Source organism: Salmo salar, chromosome 14 (assembly GCF_965601325.2).
Source record: "Salmo salar chromosome 14, fSalSal1, whole genome shotgun sequence".
Taxonomy (NCBI): Eukaryota; Metazoa; Chordata; class Actinopteri; order Salmoniformes; family Salmonidae; genus Salmo; species Salmo salar.
In genome coordinates this window covers 39,413,168-39,436,915 of record NC_138304.1, presented here as the reverse complement: position 1 = coordinate 39,436,915, position 23,748 = coordinate 39,413,168, and positions in this window count along the sequence as shown.

Here is a 23,748-nt window from a genome sequence, read left to right as displayed (position 1 = left end):
CCTCTTCTCCCTCGATTGCTCAATTTGGCCGGGCAGCTAGCTCTAGGAAGAGTCTTGGTGATTCCAAACTTCTTCCATTTAACCTGTTGGGGCTAGGGGGCAGCATTTGCACGTCTGGATAAAAAAAATGTACCCGATTTAATCTGGTTACTAATCCTACCCAGTAACTAGAATATGCATATACTTATTATATATGGATAGAAAACACTCTAAAGTTTCTAAAACTGTTTGAATGGTGTCTGTGAGTATAACAGAACTCATTTGGCAGGCAAAACCCTGAGACATTTTCTGACAGGAAGTGGATACCTGATGTGTTGTATTGACTTTAAACCTATCCCATTGAAAAACACAGGGGTTTAGAAATATTTTGGCACTTCCTATTGCTTCCACTAGATGTCACCAGCCTTTACAAAGTGTTTTGAGTCTTCTGGAGGGAGATCTGACCGAACAAGAGCCATGGAACGGTGATGGCCGATTAGACTCTGGCGCGCGAGTTCATGTTGGGTACCCTCGTTCCAATACGTTATAAAAGAGTATGCATTCGTCCACCTTGAATATTATTCATGTTCTGGTTAAAAAAGGCCCTAATGATTTATGCTATACAACGTTTGACATGTTTGAACGAACGGAAATATATTTTTTCCCCTCGTTCATGACGAGAAGTCCGGCTGGCTTACATCATGTGCTAACGAGACGGAGATTTTTGGACATAAATGATGAGCTTTTTTGAACAAAACTACATTCGTTATGGACCTGTGATACCTGGAAGTGACATCTGATGAAGAGAATCAAAGGTAATGGATTATTTACATAGTATTTTCGATTTTAGATCTCCCCAACATGACGTCTAGTCTGTATCGCAACGCGTATTTTTCTGGGCGCAGTGCTCAGATTATTGCAAAGTGTGATTTCCCAGTAAGGTTATTTTTAAATCTGGCAAGTTGATTGCGTTCAAAAGATGTAAATCTATAATTCTTTAAATGACAATATAATATTTTACCAATGTTTTCTAATTTTAATTATTTAATTTGTGACGCTGACTTGACTGCCGGTTATTGGAGGGAAACGATTTCCTCAACATCAATGCCATAGTAAAACGCTGTTTTTGGATATAAATATGAACTTGATAGAACTAAAAATGCATGCATTGTCTAACATAATGTCCTAGGAGTGTCATCTGATGGAGATTGTAAAAGGTTAGTGCATCATTTTAGCTGGTTTTATGGTTTTGGTGACCCTGTCTTTGACTTGACAAAACATTACACACAACTCTTGTAAATGTACTGTCCTAACATACTCTAAATTTATGCTTTCGCCGTAAAACCTTTTTGAAATCGTAAAACGTGGTTAGATTAAGGAGATGTTTATCTTTCAAATGGTGTAAAATAGTTGTATTTTTGAAAAATTTGAATTTTGACATTTATTTGGATTCAAATTTGCCGCTCTTGAAATGCACCTGCTGTTGATGGAGTGCACCACGGGTGGCACGCTAGCGTCCCACCTAGCCCCAAGAGGTTAAGAATGATGGAGGGCACTGTGTTCTTGGGGACCTTCAACACTGCAGAAATGTTTTGGTACTCTTCCCCAGAACTGTGCCTCAACACAATCCGGTCTAAGGGCTCTACAGACAATTCCTTCAACCTCATGGCTTGGTTTTTGCTCTGACATGTACTGTCAACTGTGCGACTTATATAGACAGTTTTGTGCCTTTCCAAATCATGTGTAATCAATTTACCACAGGTGGACTCCAATCAAGTTGTAGAAACATTGCAAGGATGATCAATGGAAACAGGATGCACTTCAGCTCAATTTCGAATCTCATTGCAAAGGGTCTGAATACTTATGTACATAAGGTGTTTCAGTTTTTTTCACTTTGTCATTATGGGGTATTTTGTGTAGATTGATGAGGAAAAAAACTTTTTTAGAATAAGGCTGTAACGTAACAAAATGTAGAAAAAGTCAAAGGGTCTGAATACTTTCCGAATGCACTGTACATAGAGGGCCTCATTGCCAAAATCCCAAAGTATCCCTTTAAATGAAAACCAAAAAGCAGATTTCGGTTTTCATTCATTTTTACAATATAGAAAATTTTGACTTTGCAACTGGCCTATCTAAGGGGATATTGCTCAGTTCTGCCTCCAGGACAATACTCATGACAATAAATGTCAACCTGCCTCCCTCCCTCCCTCCCTCCTTTCCTCCAATCAGCGGTCTGAGTGTGTCTGAGTGTTTGTGTGTGTCTGTCTAGATTTATCACTGTGTGTATGAGCGAACCTCTTAGTCGGCTGTACTTTCGGGTAACTGATGCCTGCTCTTTATAGGGTTACGCGTGTGTCACATTAAAATCCTTCCCCAGGCTCGACAGGAAACACTATATTCACTTTGCATATTGATTCATTTGCAGATCCATACACAGAGATTGTCTGCTACTGTTGTTTATGGCTGAATGTAATGAGTGTGCTGTTTCCTTTATGACTCTGTCAGACGTTAAGTGCTGCGGAGTGTGTGTGTGTGTGTGTGTGTGTGTGTGTGTGTGTGTGTGTGTGTGTGTGTGTGTGTGTGTGTGTGTGTGTGTGTGTGTGTGTGTGTGTGTGTGTGTGTGTGTGTGTGTGTGTCTGTGTCTGTGTGTGTGTGTGTGTGTGTGTGTTTGACTCCATCAGATGCGAGCTACTGCAGAGTCTATCATTCTTGGTTGTTGCACTTGCTCAGAACAACAACAACTTGTTTAAGATCCCTCACCAGTTTCTTGCCACTATGTCAGTGTTACTACCACTGTAACTACTTCCTGTGAAGGATTTTTAGAGCGTGTGCATGTTGTGTTTGTGTGTGTGTGTGTTTGTGTCCCACACTGCTTGCTGGATGGGGTTTAATCCAGGTGTTCATTGAGACAGGTTGAAGGTCACATTTATACAGAGCTCTACTTCTTTACAAGCAAATCAGCTTAGAGGAAATATCTGCCTCTGCCTCTCTCCCCCTCTCCCGGAGGACCTGAGCTCTAGGACAGTGCCTCAGGACTACCTGGCCTGACATCTCCCGCCCCCAGTCCACCTGGTTTGTGCTGTTCTGCCGAGGCTATGGAACCCTGACCTGTCTACTGGACGTGGTACCTTGTCCCGGACCTGTTGTGTTGTTTCTCTCTCTCTGCCTCTCTCTCTCTCTATCTCTCTCTCTCTCTCTCTCTCTCTCTCCCTCTTTCCCTCTCTCCCTCCCTCTCTCTCTGTCTCCCTCCTGCTGTCTCAACCTCTGAATGTTCAGTTATAAAAAACAAACTGACATTTACTCCTGAGGTGCTGACCTGTTGCACCCTCTACAACAGAGCTGCCCAGGAAGAGTGTTGGACTGAAAACCCACAGGATGGTAGATCTCCAGGAAGAGGGTTGGACTGAAAACCCACAAGATGGTAGATCTCCTGGAAGAGGGTTGGACAGAAAACCCACAGGACGGTAGATCTCCAGGAAGAGGGTTGAACTGAAAACCCACAGGACGGTAGATCTCCAGGAAGAGGGTTGGACTGAAAACCCACAGGACGGTAGATCTCCTGGAAGAGGGTTGGACTGAAAACACACAGGACGGTAGATCTCCAGGAAGAGGGTTGAACTGAAAACCCATAGGACGGTAGATCTCCAGGAAGAGGGTTGGACTGAAAACCCACAGGATGGTAGATCTCCAGGAAGAGGGTTGGGTAGCCCTGCTCTACAACCACTGTAATTATTATTTAACCCTGCTGGTCATCTATGAACTTTTGAACATCTTGAAGAACTATCTGGCCTTAATGGCCATGTACTCTAATAATCTCCCCCTGGAGTGGCCACCCCTCAGAGTCTGGTTCCTCTCTAGGTTTCTTCCAAGGTTCCTTCCTTTCTAGGGAGTTTTTCATAAGCACTGTGCTTCTACATCTGCATTGCTTGCTGTTTGGAGTTTTAGGCTGGGTTTCTGTACAGCACTTTGAAATATCTGCTGATGTAAGAAGGGCTTTACAAATACATTTGATTTGATTTAGTGTGTCAGTGTAGTGTCAGTGTAGTGTGTCTGTGTGTTCATTTAGATCATGTACATGTCTTACTCTGCCAACACCTCCCAAGGTGCCTGTGAAGCTACAAAGGTCAGTGTGTGTGTATGTGTTTGTTTGTGTGCTTGTGTTTGTGTGTTTTGTGTTTGCGTATGTGTGAGTGTATGTGTGTGTGTGTGTCTGTGTGAGTGAGTGAGTGAGTGAGTGAGTGAGTGAGTGAGTGCGTATGCGGGAGAGAATGAGTGAGTGAGTGCGTATGCGGGAGAGAATGAGTGTGTGTGTGTGTGTTTATGTGTGTGTGTGTGTCTGTGAGAATGAAAGACAGTATATGTGAGGGAAAGAAAGTGTGTGTGTCTGTGAGAATAAAATACATTATATGTGAGGGAGAGAAAGTGTGTGTGTCTTGGAAGTGAGGGGTTGAAGGTGAATATGGCTCCACCCCTCATCTCCCGTTAGTCACTACAATCACTGTACTATAGTGGGTCTTCAAAAGAATGAGCGCTTTGACCTTTTTCACATCTCAGAGATCAGGCATAGGAGGGAGAGAATACTTTGCTAACACACACATGTACTCACATACGCAGACAGAGCCACACACACACACACACACACACACACACACACACACACACACACACACACACACACACACACACACACACACACACACACACACACACACACACACACACACACACACACACACACACACACACACACACACACACACACGAGGAAAAAGCAGCATGTCTAATGTGGTGGTTATTAAATCTATTCATCTCCCAGAGGGAGACAGCAATAACGGTGTTGAGAGATAATAGTCTGATGAAATAATACACATTTACACACTGCTTTAGACTCACCTTATTCAAGCATATGATGGCAAAGATATGAGACAGCGTCCCTCTCTCTACTTTATTTCCCTAGCTATTTCCCTTTGTTCTCTTGCCTCTTTTGCCTCCTTTTTCAATTTCTCCTTATATATCTTTCTCCCTCTTTCTATCTCCCTCTTCTCCCCCTTTACTCATCCCCTTCTATCTACCTCTCTACCATCTCTCTCTCTCTCTTCCCCCCTTTACTCCTCCTCTTCTTTCTACCTCTCTACCCATCTCTCTCTTCTCCCAGACCTTCCATCTCCTCTGTCTGATCATAGAGAGGCAGGCTTTCATTCTGTAAGGATCCCAGAAACCACGGATAATTTATCATCTCCTCAGACAAAGTCAACTCCTTAATCACTTGGAATTGGATGTACGTATGCCCTGGGATTATCATCTCATTATCATCTCATTATCGGTAATGGAGTATGTGTGTGTGTGTGTGTGCATGTGCCTGTGTGTGCGTGTGTGTGTGTGTGTGTGTGTGTGTGTCTCTCTCCAGTGAAGTATTGCCCTCTCAGCACTGTCCCGTCCCCCCCTGGGCCAGACCACACGCCTGCCTTCCTGCCTCCTGTCCAGCCTCATCAATTACACACACCACACACACACGAACACACACACTTTAATTATTCAATCTCCTCAACAGTCACTCTTCAGTGTGTGTGGGGGCCCTTTCTTGGCCTGTCTCTGGTCAGGTTGAAGTGTTTAGGAAGGTGAAGCAGTCATGTTGAAGTGTTTAGGAAGGTGAAGCAGTCATGTTGAAGTGTTTAGGAAGGTGAAGCAGTCAGGCTGAAGTGTTTAGGAAGGTGAAGCAGTCAGGTTGAAGTGTTTAGGAAGGTGAAGCAGTCAGGTTGAAGGGTTTAGGAAGGTGAAGCATATCTGAGATTGGCCCATCAATACCCATAACCATCAACCAGCAGCCTTGGTGTCTGCACTTTACAGTGTATTTGTGAGCGAGTGGAAGGGAGTGTGTGTTTTTTGGGGGCATGTGTGCTGTGTGTGTGCTGTGTGTGTGCTGTGTGTGTGCTGTGTGTGTGCGCTGTGTGTGCGCTGTGTGTGTGAGTGTTGGTTAGGATATGTGTCTGTGTGTGTGTGTTGGAGGAGGAGTTACAGCTGCAGCATCTGGTTAACCTCTCGACGGTCACCTAGGATAGGGGGCGCCACAGCGCATTTTGAAAAAAAATTGTGCCCATTTTAAATGGCCTACTACTCAAACTCAGAAGCTAGGATATGCATATAATTAATACTTGTGGATAGAAAACACCCTAAAGTTTCTAAAACTGTTTGAATGGTGTCTGTGAGTATAACATAACTCATATGGCCGTCAAAACCCCGAGACAGATCGAAACAGGAAGTGGAATTCTGAAATGCGGACTCAACTTCATCACGTTGCCTATTTATCACACCGTGAGCTATGGTTCATTGAGCACTTCCTATTGCTTCCACTAGATGTCCCCAGTTTTTACAAAGTGATTTGAGTATCCTACTGTGAAAACTGACAGAATGACACGCTGTGGAACGTGGTCACACGGAGAGGGCCATCACCATTATGACGCCGGCGCCCCTGGCTACCCTCCCCTTTCGAAACGTTTATAAAGACAATGCAATCGTCCCCCTTGAATCTTATTGGAGCTCTGGTTGAAAAAGGCCCTAAAGATTTATGTTATACAACGTTTGACATGTTTGAACGAACCTAAATAAGAAAAAAAATGCATTTTGTTGAAAGAGTAGCCCCGCGCACGTCGGTACTTTTGGTGCAGCCTTCAGAACGCGCTAACAACAACAAGCTAATGGAACATAAAGGATGAACTTTTTCGAACGAGAATACATTTGTTGTGGACCTGGGATTCCTGGAAGTGCCTAAGGATGAAGATAATCAAAGGTAAGGGATTATTGACAATAGTATACAAGACTAGATTTGATATGCGATTGTTCCAAGATGGCGCTGACCTGTATTGCTAGCCTATTGTTCTGAGTATCGCATCCCCTTTTATCGCAAAGTGTGATTAACCAGTAAAGTTATTTTTAAATCTGGCATTACAGGTGCTTTCAAGAGATATTCATCTATAAATCTTAGAATGACAATATTACATTTTAAAAATGTTTTCGAATAGTAATTTAGTAAATTGTAGCGCTGTTTCATCGGATGCATTTGAGGGAAAATAGTTAGTCAACGTTACGCACCGATGTAAAATGCTGTTTTTATATATAAATATGAACTTTATCGAACAAAAGAATGCATGTATTGTGTAACATGATGTCCTAGGTGTGTCATCTGATGAAGATTGTCAAAGGTTAGTGCTGCATTTAGCTGTTTATTGGTTATTTGTGATGCATGTGGTTGGTCGGAAAATGGCTATGTGGCTACTTTTACGATATACTCCTCTAACATAATCTAATGTTTTGCTTTTGCTGTAAAGCCTTTTTGAAATCAGACAACGTGGTTCGATTCAGGAGAGGTGTATCTATAAAACGATATAATTTGAAAAAAAAAATGCATACGGGACGGAGGCCGCACAGGGGTTAATAACATCCTGGTTACCACACTGATTTCCTGCCTTGTCACGCAGTGATCTGTGCCCTTCCCTGTCCATCACACACTGCCAGCATGTGTGTGTTTGTGTGCCCGCGTGCATGCATATGTGTGTGTGTGTTTGTGTGTGTGTGCCCATGTGCATGCATATGTGTGTGTGTGTGTGTGTGTGTGTGTGTGTGTGTGTGTGTGTGTGTGTGTGTGTGTGTGTGTGTGTGTGTGTGTGTGTGTGTGTGTGTGTGTGTGTGTGTGTGTGTGTGCGGAGTCCATCATCTCAATCAGCCCAATCATGCTCTGTTTCAGAAAAATTGGCTAACCTACCAGCAGCTCATTGTCTCTGATTGAAGTAGAGACTGATGAGAGAGATGGAAACCTCTCTGTCTCCTTCCATATTTTTCTTCAGGGGCGAGAGGGCGACTGAGAATGAAAGGGATCCCACTGGGGGAAATTGGTGAGGGTGAATCGTAATAACGAGAGGAGGGTATTGGGTTACAGTATTGATGACTGTGTATGATGCCAAACACAGGAAATAGGCTGTTTAGCGGATGCGTGTATCTCTGTAAATGTGTGTATGTTTGTAGTAGGCAGGCACCTGGTGCTGAAAACCTTTGCCTCTCAATCTGGGATGCAGAACCCTGTTGGAGATGTGTAATCAGGGAGGAAGTGGGTTCTATAGGACTAATATCGGACTTATTTTTAGTCACTCTGGTGTTGATTTGAGTATGCTTGCTTCTGTGTGATAGAGAGAGAGATGTGCTGCATCATTCTGATTGCAATTGGGCCATGCCAGTCTGGCCATGCATAAAACCCATTTGACATCACAACTCTCTGTGTCATTAGCTTGTGCCAGAGTGAGGTCATTAAAAAGTGAGATTCAAACACGGGAAGCTCTCTGATTGTTTATTTAACCTTTAAAGGGTAATTGGCACGTTAAAAAATGAATACAACACTCTGAGGAAAGCGACACCAATTTTACTGGCTACAATAAACCCCAAAAATGTGTTTCTCCATAAAACGAGAGATCAAGTTATTGGGAACGGCTCTTAAAATGAAAAGTGCAAAGAAATGGGAAATATTTCCTATATTCTTCTCTCTGCTGCACCCCTAGAAATAGTTCAATCATATAAAGATATCCATCTATATTGTAATACCAATATACAGCATAACATTAGCTGTTACTGCTCTTACTCTGCTCTGACTCAATGTCTATTCCATGTTGAAATGGCTCACTCTGAATTTTCATAGACAGATTCCTGTCCCTGCATGCTAAAAGGGAATGGGAGATTTATCCTGAAAGTTTATGATGATTTTACTGGCTGAAACACAAAAGTCCTTCCTTACAACTACCATGAAAATGTGACATTGAACAGCGACATTTTGAAATAAAAATTCCTCCCCGAACCCTAACTATTGTCACATCAAAGAAAGCCTGGGTTAAACTTCGGCTCCCTCGCCTCTGAAATGACTGCCTCGTAAAAAAGGAACACAAGTGGAAGGGTATGAGACTGAAGAGCGAAGTGGATAGAGTGATCGTTACAGTGTGGAAGGAAGGGGGGAGAAAGGGAGAAGAGAAGGGAGTAGGAGAAAGAAGAAGAAAGTTGAAGAGAGAGAGGATATGAAAGAAGAAAAATGAGAAATGGAGAAAAGAAGGACAGGAGGGAGGGAGGGAAGGAGAGGTGGAGAGAGATAGGGAAGGAGAGGTGGAGAGAGATAGGGAAGGAGAGGTGGAGAGAGATAGGGAAGGAGAGGTGGAGAGAGATAGGGAAGGAGAGGTGGAGAGAGGGAGGACAGGAGAGATGGAGAGAGGGAGGGCAGGATAGGTGGAGAGAGGGAGGGCAGGATAGGAGAGGTGGAGGGAAGGAGAGGTGGAGAGAGGGAGGAAATGAGAGGTGGAGAGAGGGAGGAAAGGAGAGGTGGAGAGAGGGAGGAAGGAGAGGTGGAGAGATAGGGAAGGAGAGGTGGAGAGAGATAGGGAAGGAGAGGTGGAGAGAGATAGGGAAGGAGAGGTGGAGAGAGGGAGGGAAGGAGAGATGGAGAGAGGGAGGGAATGAGAGGTGGAGAGATAGGGAAGGAGAGATGGAGAGAGATAGGGAAGGAGAGGTGGAGAGAGATAGGGAAGGAGAGGTGGAGAGAGGGAGGGAAGGAGAGATGGAGAGAGGGAGGGAATGAGAGGTGGAGAGAGGGAGGGAATGAGAGGTGGAGAGAGGGAGGGAATAAGAGGTGGAGAGAGGGAGGAATGAGAGGTGGAGAGAGGGAGGGAATGAAAGGAGGAGAGTGGATGGACAGGAGAGATGGAGAGAGGGAGGAAATGATAGGAGGAGAGTGGAAGGACAGGAGAGATGGAGAGGGGGAGAGGTGGAGAGAGGGAGAGAAGGAGAGGAGGAGAGAGGGAGGGAATGAGAGGTCGAGAGAGGGAGGACAGGAGAGATGGAGAGAGTGAGGGAAGGGGAGGTGGAGAGAGATAGGGAAGGAGAGATGGAGAGAGGGAGGGAAGGAGAGGTGGATAAAGGGAGGGAAGGAGAGGTGAAGAGAGAGGGAATGAGAGGTGGAGAAAGGGAAGACAGGAGAGGTGGAGAGAGGGAGGGCAGGAGAGGTGGCGAGAGGGAGGGAAGGAGAGGTGGAGGGGGGAGGGAATGAGAGGTGAAGAGAGAGAGGGCAGGAGAGATGGAGAGAGGGAGGGAAGGAGAGGTGGAGAGAGAGGGAAGGAGAGGTGGAGAGAAGGAGGGAATGAGAGGTGGAGAAAAGGAGGACAGGAGAGGTGGAGAGAGGGAGGGCAGGAGAGATGGATGGAAGGAGAGGTGGAGAGAGGGAAGGAATGAGAGGTGGAGAAAGGGAGGGAATGAGATGTGGAGAGAGGAAGGACAGGCGAGAAAGAGAGAGGGAGGGAAGGAGAGATGGAAAGAGGGAGGGAAGGAGAGGTGGAGAGGTGGAGAGAGATAGGGAAGGAGAGGTGGAGAGAGGGAGGGCAGGATAGGTGGAGAGAGGGAGGGCAGGATAGGTGGATGGAAGGAGAGGTGGAGAGAGGGAAGGAATGAGAGGTGGAGAAAGGGAGGGAATGAGAGGTGGAGAGAGGAAGGACAGGCGAGAAAGAGAGAGGGAGGGAAGAAGAGATGGAAAGAGGGAGGGAGGGAGAGGTGGAGAGGTGGAGAGAGGGAGGGAAGGAGAGGTGGAGAGAGATAGGGAAGGAGAGGTGGAGAGAGATAGGGAAGGAGAGGTGGAGAGAGGGAGGGCAGGATAGGTGGAGAGAGGGAGGGCAGGATAGGTGGAGAGAGGAAAGACAGGAGAGGTGGAGGGAAGGAGAGGTGGATAGAGGGAGGAAAGGAGAGGTGGAGAGAAAGGGGAGGAGAGGTGGAGAGAGATAGGGAAGGAGAGGTGGAGAGAGATAGGGAATGAGAGGTGGAGAGAGGGAGGGAAGGAGAGGTGGAGAGAGATAGGGAAGGAGAGGTGGAGAGAGGGAGGGCAGGAGAGGTGGAGAGAGGGAGGGCAGGATAGGTGGAGAGAGGAAGGACATGAGAGGTGGATAGAGGGAGGGAATGAGAGGAGGAGAGAGGGAGGGAATGAGAGGTGGAGAGAGGGAGGGAATGAGAGGTGGAGAGAGGGAGGGAATGACAGGAGGAGAGTGGAAGGACAGGAGAGATGGAGAGGGGGAGAGGTGGAGAGAGGGAGAGAAGAATAGGTGGATAGAGGGTGGAAAAGAGAGGTGGAGAGAAGGAGGGAATGAGAGGTCGAGAGAGGGAAGGAAGGAGAGGTGGAGAGAGGGAGGACAGGAGAGATGGAGAGAAGGAGGACATGAGAGATGGAGAGAGGGAGGGAAGGAGAGGTGGAGAGAGGGAGGGAATGAGAGATGGAAAAGGGAGGACAGGAGAGGTGGAGAGGGAGGGCAGGAGGGGTGGAGAGAGGTAAGGAAGGAGAGGTGGAGAGAGGGAGGGAAGGAGAGGTGGAGAGAGGGAGGGAAGGAGAGGTGGAGAGAGGGAGGGAAGGAGAGGTGGAGAAAGGGAGGACAGGAGAGGTGGAGAGGGAGGGCAGGAGAGGTGGACAGAGATAGGGAAGGAGAGGTGGAGAGAGAGAGGGCAGGAGAGATGGAGAGAGGGAGGGAAGGAGAGGTGGAGATAGAGGGAAGGAGAGATGGAGAGAGGGAGGGAATGAGAGGTGGAGAAAGGAGGACAGGAGAGGTGGAGAGAGGGAGGACAGGAGAGGTGGAGGGAAGGAGAGGTGGATAGAGGGAGGAAAAGAGAGGTGGAGAGAAAGGGAAGGAGAGGTGGAGAGAGATAGGGAAGGAGAGGTGGAGCGAGATAGGGAAGGAGAGGTGGAGAGAGGGAGGGAAGGAGAGGTGGAGAGAGATAGGGAAGGAGCAGTGGAGAGAGGGAGGGCAGGAGAGGTGGAGAGAGATAGGGAAGGAGAGGTGGAGAGAGGGAGGGAGGAGAGGTGGAGAGAGATAGGGAAGGAGAGGTGGAGAGAGGGAGGGCAGGAGAGGTGGAGAGAGGGAGGACAGGCGTAAAAGAGAGAGGGAGGGAAGGAGAGATGGAAAGAGGGAGGGAAGGAGAGGTGGAGAGAGGGAGGGAAGGAGAGGTGGAGAGAGATAGGGTAGGAGAGGTGGAGAGAGATAGGGAAGGAGAGGTGGAGAGAGGGAGGGCAGGATAGGTGGAGAGAGGGAGGGCAGGATAGGTAGAGAGAGGAAGGACAGGAGAGGTGGAGGGAAGGAGAGGTGGATAGAGGGAGGAAAGAAGAGGTGGAGAGAAAGGGAAGGAGAGGTGGATAGAGGGAGGGAATGAGAGGAGGAGAGAGGGAGGGAATGAGAGGTGGAGAGAGGGAGGGAATGAGAGGTGGAGAGAGGGAGGGAATGAGAGGAGGAGAGTGGAAGGACAGGAGAGATGGAGAGGGGGAGAGGTGGAGAGAGGGAGAGAAGAATAGGTGGATAGAAGGTGGAAAAGAGAGGTGGAGAGAAGGAGGGAATGAGAGGAGGAGAGTGGAAGGACAGGAGAGATGGAGAGGGGGAGAGGTGGAGAGAGGGAGAGAAGGAGAGGAGGAGAGAGGGAGGGAATGAGAGGTCGAGAGAGGGAGGACAGGAGAGATGGAGAGAGGGAGGGAAGGGGAGGTGGAGAGAGATAGGGAATGAGAGGTGGAGAGAGGGAGGGAAGGAGAGGTGGAGAAAGGGAGGGAAGGAGAGGTGAAGAGAGAGAGGAAATGAGAGGTGGAGAAAGGGAAGACAGGAGAGGTGTAGAGAGGGAGGGCAGGAGAGGTGGCGAGAGGGAGGGAAGGAGAGGTGGAGGGGGGAGGGAATGAGAGGTAAAGAGAGAGAGGGCAGGAGAGATGGAGAGAGGGAGGGAAGGAGAGGTGGAGAGAGAGGGAAGGAGAGGTGGAGAGAAGGAGGGAATGAGAGGTGGAGAAAAGGAGGACAGGAGAGGTGGAGAGAGGGAGGGCAGGAGAGATGGATGGAAGGAGAGGTGGAGAGAGGGAAGGAATGAGAGGTGGAGAAAGGGAGGGAATGAGAGGTGGAGAGAGGAAGGACAAGCGAGAAAGAGAGAGGGAGGGAAGGAGAGATGGAAAGAGGGAGGGAAGGAGAGGTGGAGAGGTGGAGAGAGGGAGGGAAGGAAAGGTGGAGAGAGATAGGGAAGGAGAGGTGGAGAGAGATAGGGAAGGAGAGGTGGAGAGAGGGAGGGCAGGACAGGTGGAGAGAGGGAGGGCAGTATAGGTAGAGAGAGGAAGGACAGGAGAGGTGGAGGGAAGGAGAGGTGGATAGAGGGAGGAAAGGAGAGGTGGAGAGAAAGGGAAGGAGAGGTGGAGAGAGATAGGGAAGGAGAGGTGGAGAGAGATAGGGAAGGAGAGGTGGAGAGAGATAGGGAATGAGAGGTGGAGAGAGGGAGGGAAGGAGAGGTGGAGAGAGATAGGGAAGGAGAGGTGGAGAGAGGGAGGGCAGGAGAGGTGGAGAGAGGGAGGGCAGGATAGGTGGAGAGAGGAAAGACAGGAGAGGTGGATAGAGGGAGGGAATGAGAGGAGGAGAGAGGGAGGGAATGAGAGGTGGAGAGAGGGAGGGAATGAGAGGTGGAGAGAGGGAGGGAATGAGAGGAGGAGAGTGGAAGGACAGGAGAGATGGAGAGGGGGAGAGGTGGAGAGAGGGAGAGAAGAATAGGTGGATAGAGGGTGGAAAAGAGAGGTGGAGAGAAGGAGGGAATGAGAGGAGGAAAGTGGAAGGACAGGAGAGATGGAGAGGGGGAGAGGTGGAGAGAGGGAGAGAAGGAGAGGAGGAGAGAGGGAGGGAATGAGAGGTCGAGAGAGGGAGGACAGGAGAGATGGAGAGAGGGAGGGAAGGGGAGGTGGAGAGAGATAGGGAAGGAGAGGTGGAGAGAGGGAGGGAAGGAGAGGTGGAGAAAAGGAGGACAGGAGAGGTGGAGAGAGGGAGGGCAGGAGAGATGGATGGAAGGAGAGGTGGAGAGAGGGAAGGAATGAGAGGTGGAGAAAGGGAGGGAATGAGAGGTGGAGAGAGGAAGTACAGGCGAGAAAGAGATAGGGAGGGAAGGAGAGGTGGAGAGGTGGAGAGAGGGAGGGAAGGAGAGGTGGAGAGAGATAGGGAAGGAGAGGTGGAGAGAGATAGGGAAGGAGAGGTGGAGAGAGGGAGGGCAGGATAGGTGGAGAGAGGGAGGGCAGGATAGGTAGAGAGAGGAAGGACAGGAGAGGTGGAGGGAAGGAGAGGTGGATAGAGGGAGGAAAGGAGAGGTGGAGAGAGATAGGGAAGGAGAGGTGGAGAGAGATAGGGAAGGAGAGGTGGAGAGAGGGAGGGAAGGAGAGGTGGAGAGAGATAGGGAAGGAGACGTGGAGAGAGGGAGGGCAGGAGAGGTGGAGAGAGGGAGGACAGGCGAGAAAGAGAGAGGGAGGGAGGAGAGATGGAAAGAGGGAGGGAAGGAGAGGTGGAGAGGTGGAGAGAGGGAGGGAAGGAGAGGTGGAGAGAGATAGGGAAGGAGAGGTGGAGAGAGATAGGGAAGGAGAGGTGGAGAGAGGGAGGGCAGGATAGGTGGAGAGAGGGAGGGCAGGATAGGTAGAGAGAGGAAGGACAGGAGAGGTGGAGGGAAGGAGAGGTGGATAGAGGGAGGAAAGGAGAGGTGGAGAGAAAGGGAAGGAGAGGTGGATAGAGGGAGGGAATGAGAGGAGGAGAGAGGGAGGGAATGAGAGGTGGAGAGAGGGAGGGAATGAGAGGTGGAGAGAGGGAGGGAATGAGAGGAGGAGAGTGGAAGGACAGGAGAGATGGAGAGGGGGAGAGGTGGATAGAGGGAGAGAAGAATAGGTGGATAGAGGGTGGAAAAGAGAGGTGGAGAGAAGGAGGGAATGAGAGGAGGAGAGTGGAAGGACAGGAGAGATGGAGAGGTGGAGAGGTGGAGAGAGGGAGAGAAGGAGAGGAGGAGAGAGGGAGGGAATGAGAGGTCGAGAGAGGGAGGACAGGAGAGATGGAGAGAGGGAGGGAAGGGGAGGTGGAGAGAGATAGGGAAGGAGAGGTGGAGAGAGGGAGGGAAGGAGAGGTGGAGAAAGGGAGGGAAGGAGAGGTGAAGAGAGAGAGGGAATGAGAGGTGGAGAAAGGGAAGACAGGAGAGGTGGAGAGAGGGAGGGCAGGAGAGGTGGAGAGAGGGAGGGCAGGAGAGGTGGCGAGAGGGAGGGAAGGAGAGGTGGAGGGGGGAGGGAATGAGAGGTGAAGAGAGAGAGGGCAGGAGAGATGGAGAGAGGGAGGGAAGGAGAGGTGGAGAGAGAGGGAAGGAGAGGTGGAGAGAAGGAGGGAATGAGAGGTGGAGAAAAGGAGGACAGGAGAGGTGGAGAGAGGGAGGGCAGGAGAGATGGATGGAAGGAGAGGTGGAGAGAGGGAAGGAATGAGAGGTGGAGAAAGGAGGGAATGAGAGGTGGAGAGAGGAAGGACAGGCGAGAAAGAGAGAGGGAGGGAAGGAGAGATGGAAAGAGGGAGGGAAGGAGAGGTTTAGAGGTGGAGAGAGGGAGGGAAGGAGAGGTGGAGAGAGATAGGGAAGGAGAGGTGTAGAGAGAGGGAAGGAGAGGTGGAGAGAGAGAGGGCAGGATAGGTGGAGAGAGGGAGGGCAGGATAGGTAGAGAGAGGAAGGACAGGAGAGGTGGAGGGAAGGAGAGGTGGATAGAGGGAGGAAAGGAGGTGGAGAGAAAGGGAAGGAGAGATGGAGAGAGATAGGGAAGCAGAGGTGGAGAGAGATAGGGAATGAGAGGTGGAGAGAGGGAGGGAAGGAGAGGTGGAGAGAGATAGGGGAGGAGAGGTGGAGAGAGGGAGGGCAGGAGAGGTGGAGAGAGGGAGGGCAGGATAGGTGGAGAGAGGAAGGACAGGAGAGGTGGATAGAGGGAGGGAATGAGAGGAGGAGAGAGGGAGGGAATGAGAGGTGGAGAGAGGGAGGGAATGAGAGGTGGAGAGAGGGAGGGAATGAGAGGAGGAGAGTGGAAGGACAGGAGAGATGGAGAGGGGGAGAGGTGGAGAGAGGGAGAGAAGAATAGGTGGATAGAGGGTCGAAAAGAGAGGTGGAGAGAAGGAGGGAATGAGAGGTGGAGAGAGGGAAGGAAGGAGAGGTGGAGAGAGGGAGGACAGGAGAGATGGAGAGAAGGAGGACATGAGAGATGGAGAGAGGGAGGGAAGGAGAGGTGGAGAGAGGGAGGGAATGAGAGGTGGAAAAGGGAGGGAATGAGAGGTGGAGAGAGGAAGGACAGGCGAGATGGAGAGAGGGAGGGAAGGAGAGGTGGAGAGAGGGAGGGAATGAGAGTTGGAGAGAGGGTGGAATGAGAGGTGGGGAGAGGAAGGGAATGAGAGGAGGAGAGAGGATGGATAGGAGAGATGGCGACAGGGAGGGAATGAGAGGAGGAGAGTGGAAGGACAGGAGAGATGGAGAGGGGGAGAGGTGGAGAGAGGGTGAGAAGGATAGGTGGATAGAGGGAGGGAAAGAGAGGTGGAGAGAATGAGGGAATGAGAGGTGGAGAGAGGGAAGGAAGGAGAGGTGGAAAGAAGGAGGACAGGAGAGATGGAGAGAGGGAGGACAGGAGAGATGGAGAGAGGGAGGGATGGAGAGGTGGAGAGAGGGAGGGAAGGAGAGGTGGATAGAGGGAGGAAAGGAGAGGTGGAGAGAGGTAGGGAATGAGAGGTGGAGAAAGGGAGGACAGGAGAGGTGGAGAGAGAGAGGGCAGGAGAGGTGGAGAGAGGTAAGGAAGGAGAGAGGTGGAGAGAGGGAGGGAAGGAGAGGTGGAGAGAGGAAGGGAATGAGAGGTGGAGAAAGGGAAGGACAGGAGAGGTGGAGAGAGGGAGGGCAGGAGAGATGGAGAGAGGGAGGGAAGGAGAGGTGGAGGGGTGAGGGAATGAGAGGTGTAGAGAGAGAGGGCAGGAGAGATGGAGAGAGGGAGGACAGGAGAGGTGGAGAGAGGGAGGGAATGAGAGGTGGAAAAGGGAGGACAGGAGAGGTGGAGAGAGAGGGCAGGAGAGATGGAGAGAGGTAAGGAAGGAGAGGTGGAGACAGGGAGGGAAGGAGAGGTGGAGAGAGGGAGGGAAGGAGGGAAGGAGAGTTGGAGAGGTGGAGAGAGGGAGAGAAGAATAGGTGGATAGAGGGTGGAAAAGAGAGGTGGAGAGAAGGAGGGAATGAGAGGTCGAGAGAGGGAAGGAAGGAGAGGTGGAGAGAGGGAGGACAGGAGAGATGGAGAGAAGGAGGACATGAGAGATGGAGAGAGGGAGGGAAGGAGAGGTGGAGAGAGGGAGGGAATGAGAGATGGAAAAGGGAGGACAGGAGAGGTGGAGAGGGAGGGCAGGAGAGGTGGACAGAGATAGGGAAGGAGAGGTGGAGAGAGATAGGGAATGAGAGGTGAAGAGAGAGAGGGCAGGAGAGATGGAGAGAGGGAGGGAAGGAGAGGTGGAGAGAGAGGGAAGGAGAGATGGAGAGAGGGAGGGAATGAGAGGTGGAGAAAAGGAGGACAGGAGAGGTGGAGAGAGGGAGGGCAGAAGAGATGTACGGAAGGAGAGATGGAGAGAGGGAAGGAATGAGAGGTGGAGAAAGGGAGGGAATGAGAGGTGGAGAGAGGAAGGACAGGCGAGATGGAGAGAGGGAGGGAAGGAGAGGTGGAGAGAGGGAGGGAATGAGAGTTGGAGAGAGGGTGGAATGAGAGGTGGGGAGAGGGAGGGAATGAGAGGAGGAGAGAGGATGGATAGGAGAGATGGCGACAGGGAGGGAATGAGAGGAGGAGAGTGGAAGGACAGGAGAGATGGAGAGGGGGAGAGGTGGAGAGAGGGTGAGAAGGATAGGTGGATAGAGGGAGGGAAAGAGAGGTGGAGAGAATGAGGGAATGAGAGGTGGAGAGAGGGAAGGAAGGAGAAGTGGAAAGAAGGAGGACAGGAGAGATGGAGAGAAGGAGGACAGGAGAGATGGAGAGAGGGAGGGAATGAGAGGTGGAAAAGGGAGGACAGGAGAGGTGGAGAGGGAGGGCAGGAGAGATGGAGAGGGGTAAGGAAGGAGAGGTGGAGAGAGGGAGGGAAGGAGAGGTGGAGAGAGGGAGGGAAGGAGAGGTGGAGAGAGGGAGGGAAGGAGAGGTGGAGAAAGGGAGGACAGGAGAGGTGGAGAGGGAGGGCAGGAGAGGTGGACAGAGATAGGGAAGGAGAGGTGGAGAGAGATAGGGAATGAGAGGTGAAGAGAGAGAGTGCAGGAGAGATGGAGAGAGGGAGGACAGGAGAGGTGGAGAGAGGGAGGGCAGAAGAGATGTACGGAAGGAGAGATGGAGAGAGGGAAGGAATGAGAGGTGGAGAAAGGGAGTGAATGAGAGGTGGAGAGAGGAAGGACAGGCGAGATGGAGAGAGGGAGGGAAGGAGAGGTGGAGAGAGGGAGGGAATGAGAGTTGGAGAGAGGGTGGAATGAGAGGTGGGGAGAGGGAGGGAATGAGAGGAGGAGAGAGGATGGATAGGAGAGATGGCGACAGGGAGGGAATGAGAGGAGGAGAGTGGAAGGACAGGAGAGATGGAGAGGGGGAGAGGTGGAGAGAGGGTGAGAAGGATAGGTGGATAGAGGGAGGGAAAGAGAGGTGGAGAGAATGAGGGAATGAGAGGTGGAGAGAGGGAAGGAAGGAGAGGTGGAAAGAAGGAGGACAGGAGAGATGGAGAGAGGGAGGACAGGAGAGATGGAGAGAGGGAGGGATGGAGAGGTGGAGAGAGGGAGGGAAGGAGAGGTGGATAGAGGGAGGAAAGGAGAGGTGGAGAGAGGTAGGGAATGAGAGGTGGAGAAAGGGAGGACAGGAGAGGTGGAGAGAGGGAGGGCAGGAGAGGTGGAGAGAGGTAAGGAAGGAGAGAGGTGGAGAGAGGGAGGGAAGGAGAGGTGGAGAGAGGGAGGGAAGGAGAGGTGGAGAGAGGAAGGGAATGAGAGGTGGAGAAAGGGAAGGACAGGAGAGGTGGAGAGAGGGAGGGCAGGAGAGATGGAGAGTGGGAGGGAAGGAGAGGTGGAGAGAGGGAGGGAAGGAGAGGTGGATATAGGGAGGAAAGGAGAGGTGGAGAGAGGCGGGACAGGTGATGTGAAGAGAGGCAGGACAGGAGAGGTGGAGAGAGGGAGGACAGGAAAGTTGGAGAGAGTGAGGGAAAGAGTGGTGGAGAGAGGGAGGACAGGAGAGGTGTGATTCTCCTGTCTTATCTGGTGTCCTATGTGAATGTATGTATGCTCCCTCTAATTCTCTCTCTCTCTCTCCCTTGGACTGTGCCTCAGGACTACCTGGCCTGATGACTCCTGGCTGCTCCAATTTCAACAGTTTGTACTGCACTATGGAACCCTGACCTGTTCACCTTGTCCCGGACCTGCTGTTTTCAACTCTCTCTCTCTCTCTCTCTCTCTCTCTCTCTCTCTCTCTCTCTCTCTCTCTCTCTCTCTCTCTCTCTCTCGTTCTCTCTCTCTGCAGCACCTGCTGTCTCTGCCTCTGAATTATTGGCTTTGAAAAGCCATCTGACATTTACTTGTGAGGTCCTGACCTGTTGCACCCTCTACAACCACTGTGATTATTATTTAACCCTGCTGGTCATCTATGAACGTTTGAACATCTTGAAGAGTAATCTGGCCTTAATGGCCATGTACTCTTATAATCTCCACCCGGCACAGCCAGAAGAGAACAGTCTACCTGTTTAGAGCCTGGTTCCTCTCTCGGTTTCTTCTTATGTTCCTACCTTTCTAAGGAGTTTTTCCTAGCCACCGTGCTTCTAAATCTGCATTGCTTGCTTTTTTGGGCTTTAGGCTGAGTTTCTGTATAGCACTTTGTGACATCTGCTGATGTAAGGATTTTGTAAGTAAATTTGATAGATAGAGGGATTACCAGAGATTTTGTCATCTGAGTTTGAGATGGTTAACTAGAGGAGAGGTGGAGAGGTGTAGAGGGGGAGATGGGGTGTGAGTCTAGTGTTTTGAAGTGTGATGGGTGAGGGTGAAACGAGAGTGAAGAGACAGAGGGGGATTGACAGGAGGGATAAGAACTGTTTCCAATAGAGTGGCAGTTTTGGTCTCTATATCTCCACAGTACACCATCTATATGAAGCCACCGCCCCATGTTCACTAATTATACCACAAGAGTGGCTCTTTAAATGTCCTCATAGCACACATCATCATCATTGGCCACCATGGTAAATTACCATCATTACTGAACATGGCTGCCTGTGGACATTAGACACACAACATTACACTAACTGCTGCTGGCACCAAATGGGCTAGAAAACTAGATACCATTCCTGCTCCATCACTCACACCAGGCTGGAGGAACCCCAGAAAGAAAATGAAAAAATGGGAGAATGTAGACAAATTGAAAATGAAGAAATTCATGGATTTTCTCATTTGCTTTGGGTACTGGAGGATGGTTTTAGGATGACTTTGGGGGATGAGAGAGATCTAGAAATAAGTATTAACAAAGAGTTGACACTTGGGCTGTTGCCGTGACCGTATTACCTCCACACCGCTGTCAGATTCTATGTGAATCACTAGGCTTCTCCAAGATCTGTGGCTGCTGATGGTCATTAGTAGCCTACCAAACTTGCTGCCTGGTGCTCATCACTCCATTGTCCCTCTAATCATTCTGACATCAGTGCAAATATAATCAAACACTTCATTAGACCGAACAATATTCAGGTTCTGGAGAAGGTATAAAAGATCGGTGAAGAATCCAGCTATGAACTGGTCCGTTTGGTACAATTTCGTGAAACTCATGAGAGACAATACGGCCACATTACCATAATCATGTTTATACAATAGCCTCATTTATGAGACTTACATCTAAATGGTTGTATAAAATGAATGAATAAGGACGAAGCTATTTGTGAGATGATGGGATGCTATGTAATGATGTTAATGTGAGAGAGTTGTATTTCTGTTTAAAGTTTCACTAAGTCCTTGGCACGCCCCCAGGGACACAGACAGGACCTGGCGTCATGGGACAGCTTCTGCATTCTGCTCTTCCGAATAAAACCCCCACCTCGGTTTTCTATCACCAGACCGAGCTTACCTCAATTACGAGATGGCTAAAGGTTGGAGACCGAGCTTACCTCAATTACGAGATGGCTAAAGGTTGGAGACATGCAGTTCTCTTGATGAACTTTTAACCATACCATGTGGTTAAACTCTTAGACTATTGATACCGACAGAATAAGAACAACTCTTTGATATTAATTACTAGTCTGCAGCTAGGAATTCAGTATCATTGAACGCGAAGACCGACAACTGCCGAAACATCTGTCCTATAACGACATTAATGAATGTCACTCTGAACTACCCATTCTAACCATGACAGAGAGAGAGAGAGAGAGAGCGGACAAACTCTCCAACAGAAACAAACTTTTCAACAGAGATCCCGACGACACACTGAGCGTAAATACATATATTGATTGCAGTTATTCCCGAATGAGTGAGCGTTCATGTGCAAAGGTTTAGCATTTCAATTGTTATAATTATCAACTCTGTAGTGCCTTCTCAGCTGACCCCCACTCCCCTTTTGTCTAAGAAGCCGCCATGCCGGTTTAGACCAATAGGGCACATTCCTCTATCATTTCTTTGTAACGATATCTACTGTTTGTTATGCATTTCTGTGAATTACTTAGTTAGTAAATAAATGATTTTAAGACAATTGATGTATGGGTGACTCATAGTGAAGACTGTGTTCGTGCAGATAACCAACAATTTACGACGTTTGGAATGAGACTGGCGTGAGGTAAATAATAATTCATTAATTCGAAGACTAATTGATCAGATATTAAAATATCTGAAAGTTATATTAGGAAAATTATAACTTTGTAATCTGAATATTTTCCTTGGTGGCCCGACTTCCTAGTTAATAATGGAAGCCTATCAAATATAATCCATTTAGAATCAGGAATTCCCCAGGGTAGCTGTTTAGGCCCCTTGCTTTTTTCAATTTTTACTAATGACATGCCAATGACTTTGAGTAAAGCCAGAGTTTCTATGTATACAGATGACTCAACACTATACATGTCAGCTACTACGGCGACTGAAATGACTGCAACACTCAACAAAAATCTGCAGTTAGTTTCAGCGTGGGTGGTAAGGAATAAGTTAGCCCTAAATATGTCTAAAACTAAAAGCATTGTATTTGGAACAAAACACTCACTAAACTTTAAACCTCAACTAAATCTTGTAATAAATAATGTGGAAATTGGGAAAGTTGAGATGACTAAACTGCTTGGAGTAACACTAGATAGTAAATTGTCATGGTCAAAACATATTGATGCAGTAGTAGCTAAGATGGGGAGAAGTCTATATATAATAAAGCAATGCTCTGCCTTCTTAACAACACAAGTGTGGTGTCTTTGGCATCATTAAAACTGAAGACATATTTATCAAATAACTCTCTGTAATTATTATTACGCGATAAACCTGATTAATCATGTAACTGTAATTAACCTGTTGGGTCTAGGGGGCAGCATTTGCACGTCTGGATAAAAAAAATGTACCCGATTTAATCTGGTTACTAATCCTACCCAGTAACTAGAATATGCATATACTTATTATATATGGATAGAAAACACTCTAAAGTTTCTAAAACTGTTTGAATGGTGTCTGTGAGTATAACAGAACTCATTTGGCAGGCAAAACCCTGAGACATTTTCTGACAGGAAGTGGATACCTGATGTGTTGTATTGACTTTAAACCTATCCCATTGAAAAACACAGGGGCTTAGGAATATTTTGGCACTTCCTATTGCTTCCACTAGATGTCACCAGCCTTTACAAAGTGTTTTGAGTCTTCTGGAGGGAGATCTGACCGAACAAGAGCCATGGAACGATGATGTCCCATTAGACACCTGGCGCGCGAGTTCATGTTGGGTACCCTCGTTCCAATACGTTATAAAAGAGTATGCATTCGTCCACCTTGAATATTATTCATGTTCTGGTTAAAAAAGGCCCTAATGATTTATGCTATACAACGTTTGACATGTTTGAACGAACGTAAATATATTTTTTCCCCTCGTTCATGACGAGAAGTCCGGCTGGCTTACATCATGTGCTAACGAGACGGAGATTTTTGGACATAAATGATGAGCTTTTTTGAACAAAACTACATTCGTTATGGACCTGTGATACCTGGAAGTGACATCTGATGAAGAGAATCAAAGGTAATGGATTATTTACATAGTATTTTCGATTTTAGATCTCCCCAACATGACGTCTAGTCTGTATCGCAACGCGTATTTTTCTGGGCGCAGTGCTCAGATTATTGCAAAGTGTGATTTCCCAGTAAGGTTATTTTTAAATCTGGCAAGTTGATTGCGTTCAAGAGATGTAAATCTATAATTCTTTAAATGACAATATAATATTTTACCAATGTTTTCTAATTTTAATTATTTAATTTGTGACGCTGACTTGACTGCCGGTTATTGGAGGGAAACGATTTCCTCAACATCAATGCCATAGTAAAACGCTGTTTTTGGATATAAATATGAACTTGATAGAACTAAAAATGCATGCATTGTCTAACATAATGTCCTAGGAGTGTCATCTGATGGAGATTGTAAAAGGTTAGTGCATCATTTTAGCTGGTTTTATGGTTTTGGTGACCCTGTCTTTGACTTGACAAAACATTACACACAACTCTTGTAAATGTACTGTCCTAACATACTCTAAATTTATGCTTTCGCCGTAAAACCTTTTTGAAATCGTAAAAGGTGGTTAGATTAAGGAGATGTTTATCTTTCAAATGGTGTAAAATAGTTGTATTTTTGAAAAATTTGAATTTTGACATTTATTTGGATTCAAATTTGCCGCTCTTGAAATGCACCTGCTGTTGATGGAGTGCACCACGGGTGGCACGCTAGCGTCCCACCTAGCCCCA